The 20,114-nt window shown below is 41.7% G+C and overlaps 1 long non-coding RNA gene across 2 annotated transcripts; it reads right to left on the bottom strand.

The window, feature by feature from the left end:
* Nucleotides 1–4,479: 4,479 nt before the first annotated feature.
* Nucleotides 4,480–14,629, bottom strand: LOC125611067. 2 transcript variants are annotated; one of them, XR_007341187.1, is made up of 3 exons: nt 14,374–14,600; nt 12,633–13,375; nt 4,480–7,570 (listed from the first exon to the last, which is right to left on the bottom strand). It is a non-coding gene; the product is annotated as an uncharacterized LOC125611067 (long non-coding RNA). The 2 variants fall into 2 exon arrangements; XR_007341186.1 differs by lacking the exon at nt 4,480–7,570 and having other exon boundaries at nt 12,236–13,375; nt 14,374–14,629.
* Between the last annotated feature and the right edge of the window lie 5,485 nt (nt 14,630–20,114).

The following is a 20,114-nucleotide window of genomic DNA, read 5'->3' as shown; positions in this document are numbered from 1 at the left end:
TTTTAGATGTTGATGGATCTTTATTTTATTCATTTATTTATATGCAGTGCTGAGAATCGAACCCAGTGCCTCACACATGCTAGGCAAGTGCTCTACCACTGAGCCACAACCCCAGCCCTCAAAACACACTCTTACTGTCATGTATACCTGAAAAGAACAAATAAAAATAAATAAATAAAATAAGTAACTGAATTAAATTTGAGAACTTTACACATTGGGCTACCTAAAAAGTTTCAATTTGTTATTCTAAAGTATAAAATTATGAAGAACTTGGTTCTCAGCTTGACAAAAATATTTAAGTATTTGAGTCAGAGCAGTATTTAAAAGGCAGCAGGATCTTTTTAGTAATTAAATTGCAATGACAGATTGTGAAATTTTTCTTTCAATTTGAATCGTCCCACTAGTCTTCATTTGGTGTCAATTTAGTTGTTGATAAAACTATAAAGGGGTACAAAATTCTCAAATCTTCTAAGAACCTGTTACAAATAGATCCAGCCGAATCTCAACTGAACAGTTTTCAGTGGCTGCTTTTTTATAATTTTCAATGTCATCCTTTCAGTTAGAATCCCACATATTTCCTGGAGTGGATATAATCTTAATTGTTGTTTTTTGAGCAACCATCGATTTTTAAAATCCAGTATCTTCATCATTCACTTGTACAAAATGTACTTATGTTGATTTATGTGGTAATTTCATCTCATGGAGTGATTTCTGTTTATTTTCATACATGATGTAATTAGCAAAATAATAACAAAAGAAAATGAAAGGACAAATCTTCAAGCCAGGGTTGCTGGACTTCGTTAAAAACCTTCCCCAGGGGCTGGGGTAGTGGCTCAGTGGTAAAGTGCTTGCCTAGCACTTGTGAGGCCCTGGGTTCGATCCTCAGTACCACATATAAATAAAATGAACATTAAAAAAAATAACCATCCTTGTGAGTGTGAAGTGAAAAAAAAAATTGAAAAAAAAAAAAAAAAAACCTCCCTAGTGGGCCAGATTGGACATTGGACAGTGAACTCAAACGCCAGGTTCCCCCGAGGCCTCTCCTGCTGTCCTCTATAGCAACTCCTGTAGTTCAATCACCTTTCCCTGCTTTATGTTTTCTTCATTGTAATTAGGAAGACATTCCATTTTACATTTATGTGTTTGATGTCTTCTTTTCCTGTCACTGAAATGTGAGCCGAGGACAAGAACAATGACTAGCATATAGTAGATGTTCAATAAATTTTTATTCAGTGAGTGAAGATTTTTATCCTGGCTAATTCAAGATGGGAAATCACCTAAATGTATCAAAAAATGGGGAAAGTTTGAAAAGTTAAATCCATGCAATAGGGTTGTGTTAGTGACTAAATTTCAAAATTGGATCACAAGGAATGGGGGACTTGAAAGCTTTTGCCAGGCACCTCTAGGTCTGTGGGATGTGACCACCATTCTTCCAAACACTTTTCCCTTCTCCTGGGAAGAATGGCTATATAATTGCTTACCTGTTCTGAAATGGCAAGAGGCAGTTGGGCATCGGTTGCCTGAGGGAAGGACAGTTCATTTCTATGGCTGAGCAGGGAATTTCCCCCAGATCTGCTTAGTACCTATTGTTCTAGGGAAGGAAACATCTCACTTGCATAAGGAGCCCTGGGGCCTTCTGACCAGAGTGACTAAGATTCCTTCTAATAACTTATCCCTGAAATTCAGTCAGACAACTCTTCTGGAGTAGACTGGGAATGCCCTAAAGTCACCATTAGGATCAGGCAGAGGGTCTTTCAGAATAAAATTACCTTGAGGGAAGGGAGAGATGGAGCTGGTGGCTAGTTGTACTGTGAGCCAAAAAGGAGAAATGGTGTCAGCAATCATCCTGGTCCAGGAGCAGGGAGATGAGTCTAACCCAGGAGAGTACTTCAGAAGATAGGAGTATGTGGGGGAGGTGGCCCTAGGAGTACTGACTTCGCGATGGCCTTGGTCATTATGACAGCTCACTCATAGGCTCGACCTAACTCTGTGCAGTGGCTAGACCCAGGTTACAGTTTCTATGATGCTATGAAGATTGAATTTCCTTCCCTGGGTCCTGGATAATGAACAGGACTCAACTCCACCCCAGAAGCACCCATCTCTACCCCAGTAATCAGCAGACACTCATGGAGCTAGAGAAGGTAGCTAGACTGGACTTCCTGCTAATCTTAGCAAAAGGAGATTCAAGTACCACACTTTTGGATCCTCTGAGCTGGAGTGTAATACTTTACACTGTAAAGCCAGAGATCCTCATCATATGCTGCACTGGGTTGAATAGTGTGCACAAAATATTCATGTCCACCTGGAACTTCAGAACGTGAGTTTATTTCAAAGCAGAATGTTTGCAGATGTAATTAATTGAGATGAGTTCAAACTGGACTGCAAGGATGGGCTAAAATCCAATAATTGGTGTGCTTATAGGTCCTGTGAATAGGAGAGAGAGAGAGAGAGAGAGAGAGAGAGAGAGAGAGAGATACTACACGGGGTGAAGGCCATGTGAAGAAAGAGGCAGAGAATGGAGTTCTGCTGCCATGATCCAAGGATCACTGAGAAAGGCCAAGAGCTACAAGAAGTGAAAAGAGTCAAGGAAGAATCCTTCCCTAGAACTTTCTGAGGGAAGGCTTCAGGCTTCTGACCTCCAGAATTATGACCAGATTGTGGTATTTTGTTGTAACATCTCTAGGAAGCTAACACACATGCACCTATAGATCTTAATGTTGAAAAATAGATATGCAGGTAGATACATGCTCACACATATATGTTTATTCACTGGAGAGAATTTGCAGAAAAGTGGCATATTACATTTACTACAGGAACATGTATAAGATGTTAATGGTGCTTATTTTTTTTAATATTTATTCTTAAGTTTTAGATGGACACAGTATCCTTATTTTACATTTATGTGGTACTGAGGCTCGAACCCAGTGCCTCGTGTATGCTAGGCAAGTGCTCTACCACTGAGCCACAACCCCAGCCCAATAGTGCCTATTTTTAATGGTAGGCTATTGAATGGCTTTCTTTTGTTTCTTCCAAATTTTTCTAATGAGCAATTATTACTTTAATAATCAGATCCAAATTAAGCGTTCACCCAATCGATGCTTCTGACAGATCAATACCAAAATCTGTGAATCCAATGGCTTTCATTCCCATTTGAAAAAATACTTCTATGTGTATTTAACCTGTATTGCCCACCAAAAGTATTTGTCTTTAGTTTTTTAATGTCTTTGCTTAGTTTTCTGTTAAAAGATAATCCTCACCAAGTTAAAATACTTTCAAGTTTGCCACGGTTCCATGGGGTTTCTGAATATTTCTCAGTTCTCTCTTTCAACCATGTCAATGTTGAAAACAGTTGGTGGTTCTAGTCTTCTTAGGAATAAATAAAAGCATCCTGATAATGGCATCAAGCAGCCCTTACTATGCACCTAGCCCTCTTTCAAGTGTGCTGCCTATGTTGACCTGTGGTAGGAACCTCCTACAGCTCCAAAATGCCCACTTGGGATGATCCATGAAGCGGTAAACCTGCCTATGAGGTCCTGTTACCCCCCATTTTACAAATGAAGAAACAAAGGCACAGAAAAATCAAGAACTTGCCCAAAAGATCCACTGCAGGGATTTGAACCCAGCCTTCAAACTCCATACCCCTAAAGATCCTGTACCCTTCTGCCCTGCCCCAGTAGGAGAATAGGGGAAAGTCCATATAAATATGAGGTGTAACTTTTTCATTAATTTTTTAGGTGTTTATTTAAAATCTACATTATATCCTACAAATAAATGTGATAAAGAGTAAAGGAAGTTTAAAGGGCTCCCCTACATTCCTAGGAAGTGAGGGTGGAATTGCTCGTGTATGACTGGTCAACCATTAGGCAAAGTCACGGTCAGAAAATCAAAAGCCTGCAGAGACAGACTGACACAGTGCACAAATCAACGAAGCCTGACTTAGAAACCTCATCCCCTTCCATTCCCCTGAGGCTCAAGTCCAGATGTCCTCACAGACGCCGAGACCCTGCCCACCTTCCCAGTTCTGTGGGCTTTCTTTGTGCTTCTGGTACATTTCATCCTTTCTGACACTTCATGGGCCTTTCCTGCACTTGCTGTTCCTCTTCAAAAGCCCTCCCTTCCCCACTGCCTTTGCCAAAGAAGCTCAAATAAAATCCCACTTCCTTAGTGAGGTTTCTTTTGACCCTCGCCCCCACCTCGGGAACGCGGTGGTTAGATCCTGCTCCACTATTCATAATAGTCCAGGCTCTGATGTCTCATCAGTCTTCATGATGCTTTAGGGCAAATATCTAGCTTGCCTAAAACTGTCTCTGTAGCTTCCATCACGAAGGAATCATCTGGAAATGTTTGTTGACTGAATTCCTGACCAAGGGAAATGAAGACTCACTCTCTTCTGTGTACACTTATGCTTTGGGCTTAAGTTTTACAATGAACAAAAGCAATCAACAAGAGCACACAAATCAAAGCACAAAGTTAACAAAATGGTGTAAAAATAAAAGTGTATTCTAATTATTTCTCTTTCAAGGGAATCAGTAATTTCTTGAAGTGACAGAATTACAAGACATGGCTTGGAGTTGACAGTCCCTCTTAGAAGGCCAAGGTTGTGAGTTGTAATCTGTTTCTATTCAGAGGAGGCCATGCTTCCGCTGGGACGAGAACACATGGGATGGCTACACAGCCAGGCTGACTGTAGTCATTGCACGTACACACATCTTGGATCTCCCAAACCATATTAGATGAGTGACAAGGTCAACTCACTCACAAAGCTGGAGTGGCTGCCACACCAGACACGCCAGTGGTTCCTAGGAACAGAAAGAGTGCATCTTCTGGTGGATTTGCTATTGTTGCTTTGTTGCTGAGACTGAGGAACAATTGAGTTGTTTGTTGCAGCTAACATGAAACCATTTGTAAGTGCTGATTTTAGTCTCAGTGTTTGAAAGACCTGTTGAATTTTCCCCACTAGAGGCCACAGAGGTACCAAGGAGGCCACACAGGAGCCTGACAAAGCTTGCACCTTGCAACTGCCCTCCAGCCCTCAATTTGTCTACCTTTATCCACAATAGTGCGTGCACACTGCAGTTTCACTTCTTTCTTCGTTCTGCTGAGATAATTGCACATTTGGGGAAGGGCATCTAAAACACCAGCAAGAAAACAAGAAAAGAGAAAGGCAATTCCTTAGGGTCCTTCTATTAATTTACATCTGTATTCTGGAATACTTTCCCTGGGGCTCCTTGTTTTCTGTATTTACTCCTCGGGGTTGGAGTAATTGCATTTCTGATTTCTCTCATATGGGTGGCCAGAACTGGCTTAGTGGAACTATTTTAATACCTCAAAGGATTCTTTTATTCTGCCACGTTGGGTTTCTTTGTGTTGTTCATCCCTACTGCCCTTCTGTAAGCTCTTTGTCCCCACCCTTTTTCAAATTGTCCGCTGTTTGCACACAGTTTTCTTTCCACACTGGGAATTGTTTGCTGAGATGTCTCTGTTCTGCAAGCAAATGGGAGAGAGGCTGGCTCGGTGGAACTGAGTCTTCTCTGGGTCTGAGTGAACTTGGCGACAGCTTGAGTTATAAATTAATTTCTGGGTATCTTGCAGTACACTAGAACTCTGGAGGTACACACCATACCACATGTAGAGGTTTCCACAAAGCTGTGATTAAATCTCGAAAAACTACCCCTCTTTCGGGGATCCCCTCTGTGTGACTCACTTGCTGTCCTTTTGGTGGAATTATTGGTTTTTAAATGAGAAATAATTATTTTTTAGGGTAGACTTTCCAAAGTAGCAGTTTAACTGTGGTTGTTATCCTTCCTTAAAGGGACTTTCTTATTTGGGAAAGAGAAAGAAAAAAGGGGAATTCCACTAAAAAAAAAAAAAAAAGTAGTCAAAGGAGAAAAGTGAGTTTGAAACACACTCATCAAAATTTGGAAGTAGGTACTACAATATCAACAAATCTCAATGCCATTTTAGATACTGGAGCATGATCATTGATTAATCTCTCTGGTTGCTTTGTCTGTGCCTATCTTTGAACACTGGTTCTATGGGAACAGTTGTCAAGGAAACCCGTATGTTGCGGTTCTTCTACGAGTTCACTCAGCGGGTCCCTGACTCTGCAGCATGGCTGTGTTGTGGGTTTTTTTTTTTATATATATATATATAGCTTATTAGAGTTTTATCTTGATTAATATGAATAATCACCAGAGTCACTTGGTGACTTTGGGGAATTTTTACATGCACATATTTTATATATATATATATATATATATATATATATATANTATATATATATATATATATACACACACACACACACACACATACACACATATATATATACACTATACACACACACACACATACACACACATATATCTTGTGAGGAGGCATTGAAAAAAGTGAGGCTGTCATTTTGTTTAGCAGCTGGGTTTAAATTGATGTGCTTTCTAACAAAATTCACTAGTATTGTGTACAAATCACCAACCTCAAAGACTTTTATAAATGGCTTTAAAATAATGACCTAACAAAAGTATGAGTCATGGGCTGGGATTGTGGCTCAGCGGTAGAGCGCCCGCCTAGCACGGGCATGGGACCCGGGTTCGATTCTCAGCACCACATAAAAATAAAGGCATTGTGTTGTGTCCATTTACAAAAAAAAAAAAAGTATGAGTCATGAAAACTGCCCAGATTTCAAGTCATAAAAACTACCCAGATTTTTAACTCTGTAAAGATGAAAACTGTGGTCTAAATATTATTCATAGGCCACATTTCCCTACAGATATCAATATAAAACTCAAGGATTAAGAGACTCCTCACCCTGTCAGTGTGAATCTCTAAATTGTTTGGATTCTTCCTGGGCTTACCCCATGACTTCTAGTGTAAGAGTTCCAAACAGATCATTTCTTATTCGTTTAGTTTGGCAAAAATCCATAAAAGTTTATTATTGACCCTATTCTGAATTTAACTATTCCCTAAGGCGTATTTTAAGCGAAATGAGGAACTGGAAAAATTGTGTTTCCAATACAGTAAGAAAGTAGCAGATCAACTTTTCTAGCCCAGTAACTTCTGATACTGTGAGCTATTAAGTTCAAAGTCTAAATTAAATAGCTTTGTTTTAGCTTCACTCATCCATCCGTTCACCCATCAATCCATACTCTATCCATCCTGTTCATCTATGCAACACTCACTTTGAGGAAGCCTCAGTAATGAAAATGAAAGACCCTATGGCACATGTGATTGAATTAACTACTTTCTTTGAGCTTTCTAGTGTTGTTAAGAAAGTGCCTTTCTCTGAACGCATGTGTACATGGATACACACACAGTTTCTTTCTGCACCTTTTGTTAGTGGCTATTCACTCTGCTGTTAACACAGCTCATCTCATGGTGACATCTACTGTATGGAGATAGTAGGATGTCATAAGAGAGGGCTGATTGTGTGCCTGTCCACCAAAGGTTTCTTCACTGGTTGGCATTTTGACATCACTATTGCAGACCTTGCCCTCAGCTCTGAAGGCTCAGAAGCATGCCTCTTGTCAGTTTTCCTTGAAGAGAGACTCACTGTAGCTTTGTTCCCAAGAGACTGAAAAGTAAATCAAAAGGGTATTAATTACAATGAAAAAATGCAACTGACATATCTGCTATAATACTTGGTGGGTTCTTATCCTACGAGAGAAATCAAATTATAATTCGAAAAGTGTGTGCTGAGCATGAACCAGAGCAAAGGAAATTTGAGTCTCTGTATCTACTGGCATTAGGTTCTGAGAGTCTGATCATCTAAGTCTATGGTAGAAATATATGGTACCTGGAACTGCACAGGCTTAACCATGGGCCAGATACACACTGCCTGTGCAGACCCCCCCAGATTCTCATGGCTGGCCCTGCAGTCTACAATGTATACCTTCTCTGCTTTATCCTTTATCCCCTAGGTACACCAATACCTGATAAAGTTGTAGCTACTTTACACATAAACAACCTGATTTCACCAGAGGAGATACCCTAATTAGTTTGATTGATAGCTACTGTTGGTTCCATCCTTACAAAATACATTTCTTTCTTTTTCCATTTTTTCTACAAGTTTAAATTGATACATTATAGCCATGCAAAATGGTGAGATTTTTTTGTTACATATTCATACACACAATATAATAATAAGATAATATAATTTGGCCAAAATCACTCCCCAGCATTTTACAGGATGCATATCTACAGTTTTATTCTAAGAAGTATTCCATATTTTTAGTTTGAGGAAAAGGATTTCCCTGACTATGGCTTCTGTTTAGTATTCACCCTTTAGGTCTTATTGGTTGTTTTTTTTTTTTTTCTTGTTGTTGTTGTTGTTGTTTTTGGTACCAGGGATTGAACCCAGGGACACTCAATCACTGAGCCACATCCCCAGTCCTTTTTGTATTTTATTTAGAGACAGGGTCTTGCTGAGTTGCTTAGGGCCTCACTAAATTGCTGAGGCTGGCTTTGAACTCTCAATCTTCCTGCCTCAGCCTCCTGACCCCCTGGGACTGCAGGTGTGCACCAGAGTTCGAGGCTTCTTGGTTGTTTTTAAGATAATGCTTTGAGTTTCTGTTTTCAGCAGAAATCTAAGTCTGTCCATACTCTGGATCTGTACCACTTCCTGCAGCTTCTTCTAGTTGACACCCAGAGCCCTTAAAATCACCAGCCAAAGAGATAAGCATTTATGATCAAACAACATGCACTTCTATAATATACTGATGGTTACAATTGATCCCAAGTATGGCATAATGTACTCGTGGGATAGATAAGATTGCTCTGTTCAAGCCCATGAAGTATCCAAAAGTAGATACGCCACAGGCAGTGAAATGATTTAGGTAGATAAATCATAAGCTCCTTCTTATTTCCCTTAGTTCAATGCCTTTAATATGCACGTGACATTCAGGGAGTGAAAGTTTATTTTTAATTTCTCTTTAATTAAAACAAACATTTACTTATTAAACACCTATTGTATGACAGGTTTCATATTAGGCATTAAATGAAGAATTTAGAGAAATAATTTGTTTCTAATATAGCACAAAATTAGTAGATTAACTTTACTAGCTTGACAACTTTGTATTTATGGCTGTGGGTTATTAGGTAGGTTATGGAGATAAATACGACATAGTCCCCACCCTCAGAAAGCTTACCATCAGCTGGAAAAGAGAAAATATGCATATATTCCTTTACTACATATTTACTGAGAATTTATTATGTACCAGCCATCTAAAACCTGGGACTGTTTCCCCAGATCCCACTGTGCTGTTTCAGCTCTTGCTGGGACCTCTCCCTGAGAGAGCTGAAGAAGTAAGAGCAATTGGGCTAATTACTGAAGCGAGCATCTTGAGGAGACATATATCAAGGATACAGAAAGGAAGGCAAGAGACCCTGGTGAGATTTTAGGAGAGGGGTGTGGATCATCAGGGATGTAGATAAACATGTTAATAGTAGTGGGGACTGGAAGTTGAGCACAGAGGATCATTGGAAGGGGGTCATTTGTGCCCAACACAATGCTCCTCTAATGGGCAATTTTGGCCTAGGACTTCCCAGTGACCCAAATGAGAACTAAACTGCAATCAGGCTCTTCCTACCTAGTTCCTCCTTCCACCCCAAGTCAGGCATGTACCAGGCTCCAAAGCTCTTCCTGATTATTCCTGCTCCCCTGGCCTTGATCCTCACTGGCATTTCCCTAGATAAACCCTTTGTTTATCTAATTCCACCTTGGTGTCTCCCCAAACGGATACATCTTATGGGGAATGGAAGGATGGAAGGATTCCATGTGAGGCACCATATGACAGATGTAGCAGGAATGAGCATGGGACCTACAAGGCTAGATGCTGAGGGCTGGAGAATAGGATATTAGAACTTAATAGATCCGGAATTCAGCGCTTTGGGTGAGAGAGTCCAGAGAATGGCCATAATTGCTGAAGGGGAAAGGAAATGAAGGTCAGTGATATTGGACAGGAACTACATGGCAAGAATGCTAGCTGCTTACTCATTATGGATAGAACACTGCTTTTATTCAGAATAGCAATGGAGCCTGCTAAGAGAATATAATTAGCTTTCTTTGCAGTTGGAGATGAATAAAAATGTGTAAGTAAAAGTCATTGGATGGGGAGGGTGGGGGTTAAGGAAAAAAATTGAAGTGAAAATCACCAGGAAGTTGTGCTCATCTGCCATTTCTTCTCCTTTCTGCCAATTTAGACCATGAACTATTTTAAGGATGGAATCCAAGGCCAGGATGGTGGAGCAGAAAGACAGGAGTTCCTAATAACATGAAGTCACCATTTTAGCACTGATCTGCCTTAGCTTCTATACTGGTTTATATAAGAGATCCCTAAATTATTAAAACTACTTACCTGTATAGTTCATGTATAGTCGAACCAATTCTAACTGAGAGAGATAAATGGTTTGCACAGACACATCTTCTAGAGGTCAGAGTGGAAAGAAAGTGTGTAAGTAAGATGGTAAAGTGCTTAGCATAAGGGGGAATGTCCTGTAGGCTATGGATGAGAATCACAAGAGGGAGAGAGGAGTTATGTGAATGTGTACATTAGGGGAGGTCAGTCAAGAGAGAAGAGGGTTTTGAATAAGAGTGGAGAAGTGATGGTACCATTGGAAATATCAATGGGGGGTGCCATTGGAAGCCTCAATGGGAGGTGCCAGTAAGATATACTTACCTCTTCTCTCTGGCCCCAGTGACTGTGGGGCATTGGAGACGAGATTCCTCTACCCTAGAAGGCTGAAATAGAAGTGTTTGTTTCCAATGGGAATCTTGGAAAACAATTGAAATGGACAGAGGAGCTCTATCAAGTGAAAGGGAGCGTCAGAGGGAATAGAGTATAAAAGAATATTGAATACAAATGTATGAAAAAATGTTCAACATCTCTAGCAATTAGAGAAACGCAAATAAAAACAACTCTGAGATTTCATCTCACTCCAGTCAGAATGGCAGCTACCAAGAATACAAATAACAATAAGTGTTGGCAAGGATGTGCGGGAAAAGGCACACTCATACATTGCTGGTGGGACTGAAATTGATGCAGCCAATATGGAAAGCAGTATGAAGATTCCTTGGAAAACTTGGAATGGAACCACCATTTGACCCAGCTATCCCTCTCCTTGGTCTATACCCAAAGGACTTAAAAACAGCATACTACAGGGACACAGCCACATCAATATTTATAGCACCACAATTCACAATAGCTAAATTGTGGAATCAACCCAGATGCCCTTCAGTAGATGAATGGATAGAGAAACTTTTATATATATACACAAAGGAATACTACTCACCATTAAAAGAGAATAAAATCATGGCATTTGCAGGTAAATGGATGGAGTTAGAGAATATTATGCTAAATGAAGTAAGCCAATCCCCCCAAAAACAAAGGCTGAATGTTTTCTTTGATATGAGAATGCTGACTTATAATGGTGATGGGGTTGGGGAGCGTGGGAGGAATAGATGAACTTAGGATAGGACAAAGGGGAGAGAGGGGAAGGGAGGGGGCAAGGGAGTAGGAAAGATGGAGGAATGAGTTAGACATCATTACCCTAAGTACATGTATGAAGAAACGAATGGTGTGAAAATACTTTGTGTACAACCAGTGGCTTGAGAAATTGTGCTCTATATGTGTAATTTGAAATGAATTGCATTCTGCCATCATGTATAACAAATTAGAATGAATAAATAATTGAATAATATAAAAAAGAATATTGAAGTGAGAAGAGGGAAGAGGCTGCAGCCAGGACTGCAGGGTTGCCTGTGCAGAGATGGGAAGACTGGACAGAAGGCTTGGATGCCACTGTGATGGAGAGCCACCTTAACCCAGCCTCCTGGAGAGTCAGACCCAGGACCTGTGGAAGGCAGAGGGGAGTGGGGAGAGAGTAGCAGGGCCACTTGGGCTAGATAGGAAGATTTCCTAGAATCTTTCTGCTGTTAAGAGATAAATTCGTGCAAGATAGCAAGAATGAGCTCTAGTGACAAATTTGATCCTGACTTGAATATGTGAATCCATGTGACTGCTCCATCAGATGTGGGAAGCAGGTTCCAAGATGAAGAACCTCGGAACCTGAAAGCTGTCTGGGGTTGGAGTGTCTGATAAATAGCATTTGCTTTACTGTGTGGGAACTGGAGATTTTTCTGCCTTCTTTGGCATTTCCTTATGATACCCCCCCACACACACAAATAATCAAAAAGTCACCACAAATTATGGATCTGGAATTGGAGCAGGGGGACACCGAATGAGAAACACTGGATTTCATTTATTGCATGAAAGAAACAAGAACTGATATGATAGGAATGAAACATGGTTTTTGAAATTCGAGATTATTCCAGCCATACTTCTCCTTCCCCATCTCCTTTCCTGTCCTGAAAATCTTTCGTGAAAAACAGGATCAAATATTCTGAACCACAAAGAAGATAAGTGATCCAATAATATGTATATTTTTCGTAACAGGCCAGAATCCTTGAAATTAGAATGACCCAAGAAAATACAGTCTGCATATTCCGATTCCCTGTGACATATTCTTTTTGCAAACTAAATTAATTTTGCTTTTAGGATTTTTGTGGCAGTCATTCCATTTTGGAAGAGTGAGAAAACATGTGGAGTGTTGCAGAAGTAAAAGAAAGAATTACGAACCTAGATATTTCCCAAAAGTGCATTAGACATCCCATGTCCCAACCTAAGCAACTGAGAATCATCTTCCACTTCATCTTCTCATCTTCATTGCACAGATCAGGTTGGGGAGGCTGAATAGCCCGGCTTGCAGCTAACAAATCTGAACTCTAGAGTTAATGAATAGACTTCGAACTTTTCTGGTACTGTTTTTGTCTTCAATGACTTTGGACGTTTTCTTCCTATTGATTAGGATTAAATGTGTTTTCCTAAGGTCCTATTGAAAAAATCCAGAGCCTTGGGCTTCCTGTTACTGTCACTTCTTGTTCCCCACAGTCCAGCAGCTTCTCAACTCTCGCCAACCTTTACCTGTTTTCCTAGAATCCCTTCCACAGGCCCGGGTGGGCCAGGGCATGAGTATTGGATGATGCTACAGGAACTGTGGTCTCTGAGTTCCATTTCTTTGTTGGGTACGATCATGGGCAGGGCAGCTCTGGAGGGATCCAGGGACTTTTTCCTCCCCAAGTCAATATGTTAACTCTTGTGAAATTTTATTAAATGAATATCAAAGTGCATCAGTCATGGGCCTGACAGAGAGGAGACAGTGAGTGGAGTTTAGTAAGGCCAGGTGCTAATTGGTGTCACCGGGAAGCAGATGCCAGAATTGGAGTTAGAAACATGACTGATTTACCTGGGGGAAGGCTTGAGGAGAGTAAAAAATGGAGAGGAGGCAGGAAAGTCTTCAGTCTCTTGTGCAGATCTGATACCTGTGAAAGAAAAAACGAGAGGAAGCAGGTTTGAGAACAGGAGCTCAGACCCAATAGGGTCTAAGCCTGCACCATGGGGAGATGGAACTAAAAACTGCCAGTTAGAGGAGTCCCCACAATGGCCAGGCAAGAGTGGACAAAACACAGCAAAAAAATCATAAAACTGATCTTGAAGGTTGAAGGTGGTGAGTGAACTGCAGCCTTACAGATGAATGACAGGCTTCTTTTTGAAAGAAGAATCAAGAGGTATCCCTGTGCAGTTGTGCCCGGGGCGACTCACAGGCACTTGGGTAGGGTGGAAAGCAACCCCAGCTGGTCAGAGAAAGGCCATCTCCCCAGTAGCCCCAGGGACACAGAGGCAGGATAGCAAGTGACTGTTGAGGGACAGATCAGCTTTGGGGAGGGAAGGAGGCACAAACCCCCACACCTTACTTTCTTTCCTCCACTCACCTCTGTTCTCACCAGCCCATTGGTACCATGCATGGTGCTCAGCCTTTCTGGGCAGTGAGCCAGGTAGAGGGAAACCAAACACCGCCATCAGGCAGGGCAGCCACTAAGGGAGAGACATGCAGCTGGGAGAAGGCGCGAGGCAGGAAAAGATGTTTCTTTGCCCTGCTGGGCTTCCCCAGATGTTAGCATCCCGGAGTCATGGCCGGGCTTCTAGAGATTGCTCTCCACCCACTGAGCAGCTCCTCTTGCCAAGGTAAGGGGCTCAGGAACAAGTAACATAGAATATTGGAGGTGACTACGGGAAGAGGGCAGGGGAGGAAGTGAGATAGGAAAGGGGCAAGGGAGACAGAATTAAGAGGAGGAAGTGGAGAGGGGAGAGGGGAGCCGAAGGGAGAATGGACTAGTGGAGACACCTAGAAACAGGGCTCACTCAGAACTGCCCAGACACCATGCTTGGGTATACTTTTCTAGACCCTACATCAGAGGGTGGGAGGTGATAAGGGGACCAGAATCTGAAGCCAGTGACTCTCACCAGATGAGCCATGTACCTGTCTGTGCAGTCTAGGTTTTCCTCATCTGCCCGTCTTTCGAAGATCTTGGTCTGGTCGCTGTCCTCTGAAGCCATCTGCACGCTGCCCCCTCACCCTGGGGCATATCACTTCTTTCAGAGGGCTCCCCTCCCTCTCAGCTCACTTTCTCCAGCTTCTGGAGGTGTTTATCTTGTGATGCTATTTCACAGGCATCCAGAGCCACAGGAAACATTAGTTCTACTGCGGAAGAGTGGACAGCGCTGGGCCAATTACTTCTGGCAGCAGTTAAGATAATTTTTTAATGATACAAACAGACCTCAGCCAGTGGAGTGCAAAACAGGCCTGCTGGAGCTGAACCTGGAGCTCACAGAGGGTTTCTCTAACTTAGTTTGATTGAGTGAGACATTTGATTTGGGCTTCTATTAAGGGGAATAATGTATTAAATTGTTGTGTTGATGCTTGGCCTATTTTCAGTGAGAGAATGTAACTCTTTTTGTCTGTAACATTGACCATATCTCTATCCCACCACCTATTTTATAAGTCCAGGGCCAATTTCTTAAGTGAAGCCTTAGGACTTATAAAGTCACCGATTTTTCTACAACACTTGTACAAATTATTGTGAAAAATGTGCAAATAATGTGATTGTATTCAGACAGTGAGGTGGGAGATGGGGAAGTTTAGTTCCTTTTCATGTAAATTTGCTTTCTTCTTAAGGGTTAGGTTGACACCCATTTCCCTGACATCCTTAGTTCTATGCCTCTGCCATGAGAGGAGCTAAGTAAATTCTTGTTGATGGTTATGAAGAAAGGCAAGGTGTTCCCTAGTATTGTTTTTTGTGGGGAAGTTGACATGGTGCTGGTTCTGTAAGGCAGCCCTTTCCTCACATCTGGGGAGAAGTAATATAGCGCAAGATGCAGAGAAAGACCCAGCTGAGCTGTCACTTCAAAGGGTGGAACAAGTTGGGGTGTATTGTTTGCTTTTGTTCTCCCATAGCGTTGTATGGCATTTGGACATTTCTATATTGTAATTTTAGTCTATGAAACAGTACAGGAAAGTCCAAAAAAGACCTTCTTATTTCTAGGCCTGTATGCATTTGCTAACAGCTGTGGTAACATATACCACAGACTGGGAGACTAAAACAGCAGGAATTTAGCTTTTTTTGATTCTAGAGGCTGGAGATCAGAGCTGGTTTCTGAGGCCGCTCTTGTTGGCTTACAGATGACATCTTCTCTCTGTGACTTCACACAGGCTTCCCTCCTTGTCTGGGTCTCAATCTTCCCTTCTTATAAAAGGACAATAGTCAGATTGGATTAGAGCTGCTCTCGTGACCTCATTACCTTTTTAAAGGCCTTATCTCCCAATCAAGTCACATTGAAGGACTAGGGGTTAGGATTTCAGCACAAAAATTTGGGGGAACAAAATTCAACCTATAATACTATCCTTGCCTGTTTCACTTTAGCATAGTCTCATTCTTGAGGCTTAGTGGGTCACCTGTCTGGGGCAAAGGGCAGCCTTTTTATCCTGATCATCTCCACGTGGCCCTGTGATGCACAAGCCCGAGAGTTAGGTATGCTCTGAATTCTCCAGTACTTGTGCTTCTTAAAAGTTGTGTGAAGACATTTATAAGTTGAGGCATGCTTTCATTATGAAAGCAAATTTGCAATAACCACTTCTGTATGATCAAGAATATCTTCTAATTTATTGACTTTTGTAAGTTTGGATATCTAGGGCAACAATTTTCTAAAAGCAGGGCCTACCTGTTCTCATAAACAGTAAAACCTCAACAAAAATGTTTCAAGTTCCTGCTGTGTGGTTGTTTATCTCCTGAAAATTCAGGATACAACTGTGCATAAGACAAGCATGGGGCCCTTCCTGCCTGGGGTTTTGCATCAAATCAGGAAACAAAAGATTAGACACAGCAATGATAAATCGCTGAATTGAGTGTCCTTCTGCATCTTTGAGTTGCATTCAGGCACGCTGCGTCTGCCCAGAACATATTTAGTAAATACTCCCTCTTCCAAGGTCCCATGGTGTGGGCTGAGAAAACACTAGTGAGACCCTCATGGTCCACATGGCTCTTAAATGTGATTGTAGGACAGAATGCTTGCCTAGCATGCACGAGGCCCAGCACTGCCCCACGTCTCCCTACACAAAAAGTGAGGTGTGAATTCACAGCATATTGTTTCATAGATGCAGCCAAAACTAGCTATAGTTAAGAAAAATATCTTTCTGATAAAATTTTTCTCCTTCCCTCCTTCCTTCCTGTCTTCTTTCCTTCCTTCCTTTGTTATTATTTTGTCTCAAAGTAGTGTGCTAAGCAAAATTTCAGAAATTTGTGCTGTTGTTTACAGATTGGTTTGCTAGGGTTCTACAGTACATTTGATTTCCTTTTTGATGCAAAAGAAATGCTCAAAATGTGCTGCAATTGGTGGCCTTTGTAACAAAGGATGTTCTTCTTATTTAGAAATAACCCTAAGTGTGGTATATCCATAAGCCACCAGCATTTGTCTATTTAGAGCTGAAAGCCAAGTGAGATGGGGGGTTGCAAAAAAAAAAAAGGATAAATATGCATACGTTCAAAAGAGTAATTACATTTTTACACTTACTTAAGCTGTGCTAATTTCTCTTTCTCCTTTCTATTTGGCATTACTAAATTTAAAGCACATGGGGAAATAACTGAGGTTACAACAGAAGACATTGTATCAATCAGATTAACCAAGGCAAGTTTATTATGGAGGTTTTAATTATCTCTGAGCTGTGTGGGCCCTCAGGCGATTTCTAACATAGAGCGTGGAACTTTGGTAGCCAAATCATTATGGCACGTGATGGTGACTGATGATGCAAGTTATTATTTCCCAGCATTATAATGTTGCAACTTCCTGGACACAGAAATGCTCATTATTAAGGACATCTTTTAGATGAAAATGTAAAAAAACAATTTAAAAACAATAGGAAGCCAAAAAAAAAAAAAAAAGCTACAGTGTTTATAAGTACCTAGCCATCAAAATGACATGCTGGAAATATCAAGCAGCTAAGCAGCTTCATGATGATATCTCTACCAACAGCTCATTAAGTAAAGATAGACTTCAAAATAGGGCCAGTTTGTGGAACAGTGCTCTGACTTCAAGTCTTTCTTTTTTTGTTTGTTTGTTTTTTATTTTATAGGGATACGAAACTAGGCTAGTTTTATAGGGATACAAAGCTAGGCTAGTTTCTGGCCAAGTCTTTTGCTTGGATAAAGCAGAATCTAAGCTTGCTTGCTGTGATGGTTGTTTGGTTGTCAACCTGACCAGATTGAGGAAAAATTAGTACTGAGAAGTGGAGTGGTCTGCTGTTATCCTATAACTGACAATGTGGAAGAGGTTTTGGAATTGAGTTACAGAAGAAATTTGGAGAAGTTTGGAGAATACCCCATTCAGTGTGCAGCCTTCCTGCCCATTGCCCCGCTGAACCTCCATTACCTCCCTATATGAAAGTCCTTTTGTGTACCTGAGTTCCCCAAAATGGTCTTTTCTGGAGGAATGATAGCTCCCTCACTGTCTCAAGATTTCAGCCCTTGAATCAACTAGATTTCCTTCCCATCGACTCTTGTCTTCTGAGTATTGGCTTTTGGGCAGTGAGTGGACAAGCTTAAGACTGATAATAAGACCAGAAGGCTGATGGAAATATGGACAGTAAAGGTCGTGCTGATGAGGTTTCAGTTAAAAATGAGAATTATATTGGAAATTGGACTAGAGGCCAACATTGTTAAACTGTGGCGAGGAATTTTCCTACATTTTGTCCGTGCCCCAAGATTTTATGGAAAGCTGAGCTTAAAGGTGACAGAATAATTTATTCAGCAGAAGGAAATTTCAAAGCAGCACAGCATTCAGGCTGTGACATATTACAGGCTGCTTTGTAGTCAGAGTCACAGTGAGAATCAGAAAGAAAAAGGAGCAGAACAGATGTATTAGAAATATTTTGCAGGAAAGAAGAAAAGAAGTACATATAAGGTTCATATATATATATAAAATACACACACACACACATACATATACATATATACTTCAGAAAAAAAGTACATATGAGTTTTTGATCCAGGAGGGTGTGGTTAAAAAGTAAAGTTCTTCGCACAAGAACAATAGGAAAGATGCTTCGAGGGCATCTCAAGTATGGACAAGACAATAGCCATCACAGACTCAGAGCTATAGAATGCAAATTTGTTTCAAAGATTTTTCCAAAGCCAATTCTTTTGAGAAACTAGCTCAGGACAGACATTCTGTTAATCCAAAAGCACACAAGGAATTATTTCCCATGTCCAGCTGACTTATAGTGCTGGTTTTGCAGGCATGCCGAAGTCAAGAGTTATGGGATCATGGAGGCTTCTATCAAGATTTCAAAGGAGAGCCCAGGAGGCCAGGCTGTGCCCTGCTCTGAATTACTCTTTGATGTATAGAACAGCGGTTTTCAGGCTGTGCCTAAGCCTGAGTTACTCCATTTTGTAAGCAGTACTTTGCCATAAGCTACTCCATTTTGAGTCCAAGTGCCAAGGTAGAATGACTCCACACTTTGCACAAGGAAACAGCCACCATCTGCCTGGCACCATCATAAGGCACGAATTGATAAACCACTTGTATGTGTCAACTTTTCAAACTGAATCAAGGAGTATCTGGACACGTGGACATCCCAAATCATGTCAAGAACACCACACATGGAAACCTATCAAACTCACCAGATGAGAACCCTACACTCGAGACACATAAAAGGAAGAATGACAGACTCAATAAAAGGAGTCTGGACATGGTAACACCTTGACCCTGTCACCCGGTCACTCATCACAGTCCTTGCCCAGGAACAAACCTCTGATTTCCTGTCCCTATAGACAAAGTGTGGTTTCTCATGCCTGTTATGACCACACACAACCCACTCTAAGCTGAAAGCTCAAGCTGACACTCTGAGACTGAAACTGCCATCTGTCCAGACCTTCTGCTTTGACAACTCTGTGGAACTGGTTTGTTAAAATCCTTATCTGACCACCCACAGTGACTCTTTGACTCGGCCTTCATATGTCTCTTTGCCTGTGCTCCTGGGACAGTATTCTGTGACCCTGTAGCCACCTTAACCCTTTCTTGGTCTTCCTGTGACTTCTTATGTATTCATTGTGTGAAGCATGAGTGCCTTGAGTGTTATAGATACTAAAAATTAAGATTGAAATAAAAGAGCTTGTGTTTGCCAGGCTTATGACTACCAGGTGACCCACAAGTACTCAGTGAACTGCCGCTGATGAAAGGGGTGTAGCCTGTGAATTTGTTGTTATTCAATAAATTCTGACATTTTAGAAAGACACAAACATCCCCTGCGCTGGCAAGGTAGAGGGAACTGTGACCATCCACAGAGCAGGCCCAGCGGCCTGCTGAGGGGCAGAGCTGCCCCCCACCCCCAGCGCCTGCCAGGTAGGCGGAACGGTGACCACCGGCAGAAAAGGCCCAGTGGCCCACGGCTGAACAGAGCTTCCAATCACTCCTGTAAGGTAGGCGGGCCTGCGACCCACCAGCAGAAGAGGAGCAGCGGCCTGCTGAGAGGCAGATCCGCCCCCTTCCCCCGCGCCTGCAAGGTAGACGGAACTGTGACCACCAGCAGAACAGGCCAGACCTGCAACCGATAGACAGAACAGGCCCAGTGGCCTGAGGAAGGGTAGAGCCGCCCCCCCCACCCCCGCGCCTGCAAGGTAGGCGGACCTGCGACACACTGGCAGAACAGCCCCAGAGGCCTGCAGAGGG

The sequence above is a fragment of the Marmota marmota genome, unplaced genomic scaffold (assembly GCF_001458135.2).
Source record: "Marmota marmota marmota unplaced genomic scaffold, marMar, whole genome shotgun sequence".
In the NCBI taxonomy this organism is placed as follows: Eukaryota; Metazoa; Chordata; class Mammalia; order Rodentia; family Sciuridae; genus Marmota; species Marmota marmota.
This window is presented reverse-complemented; position numbering and strand designations above follow the sequence as displayed.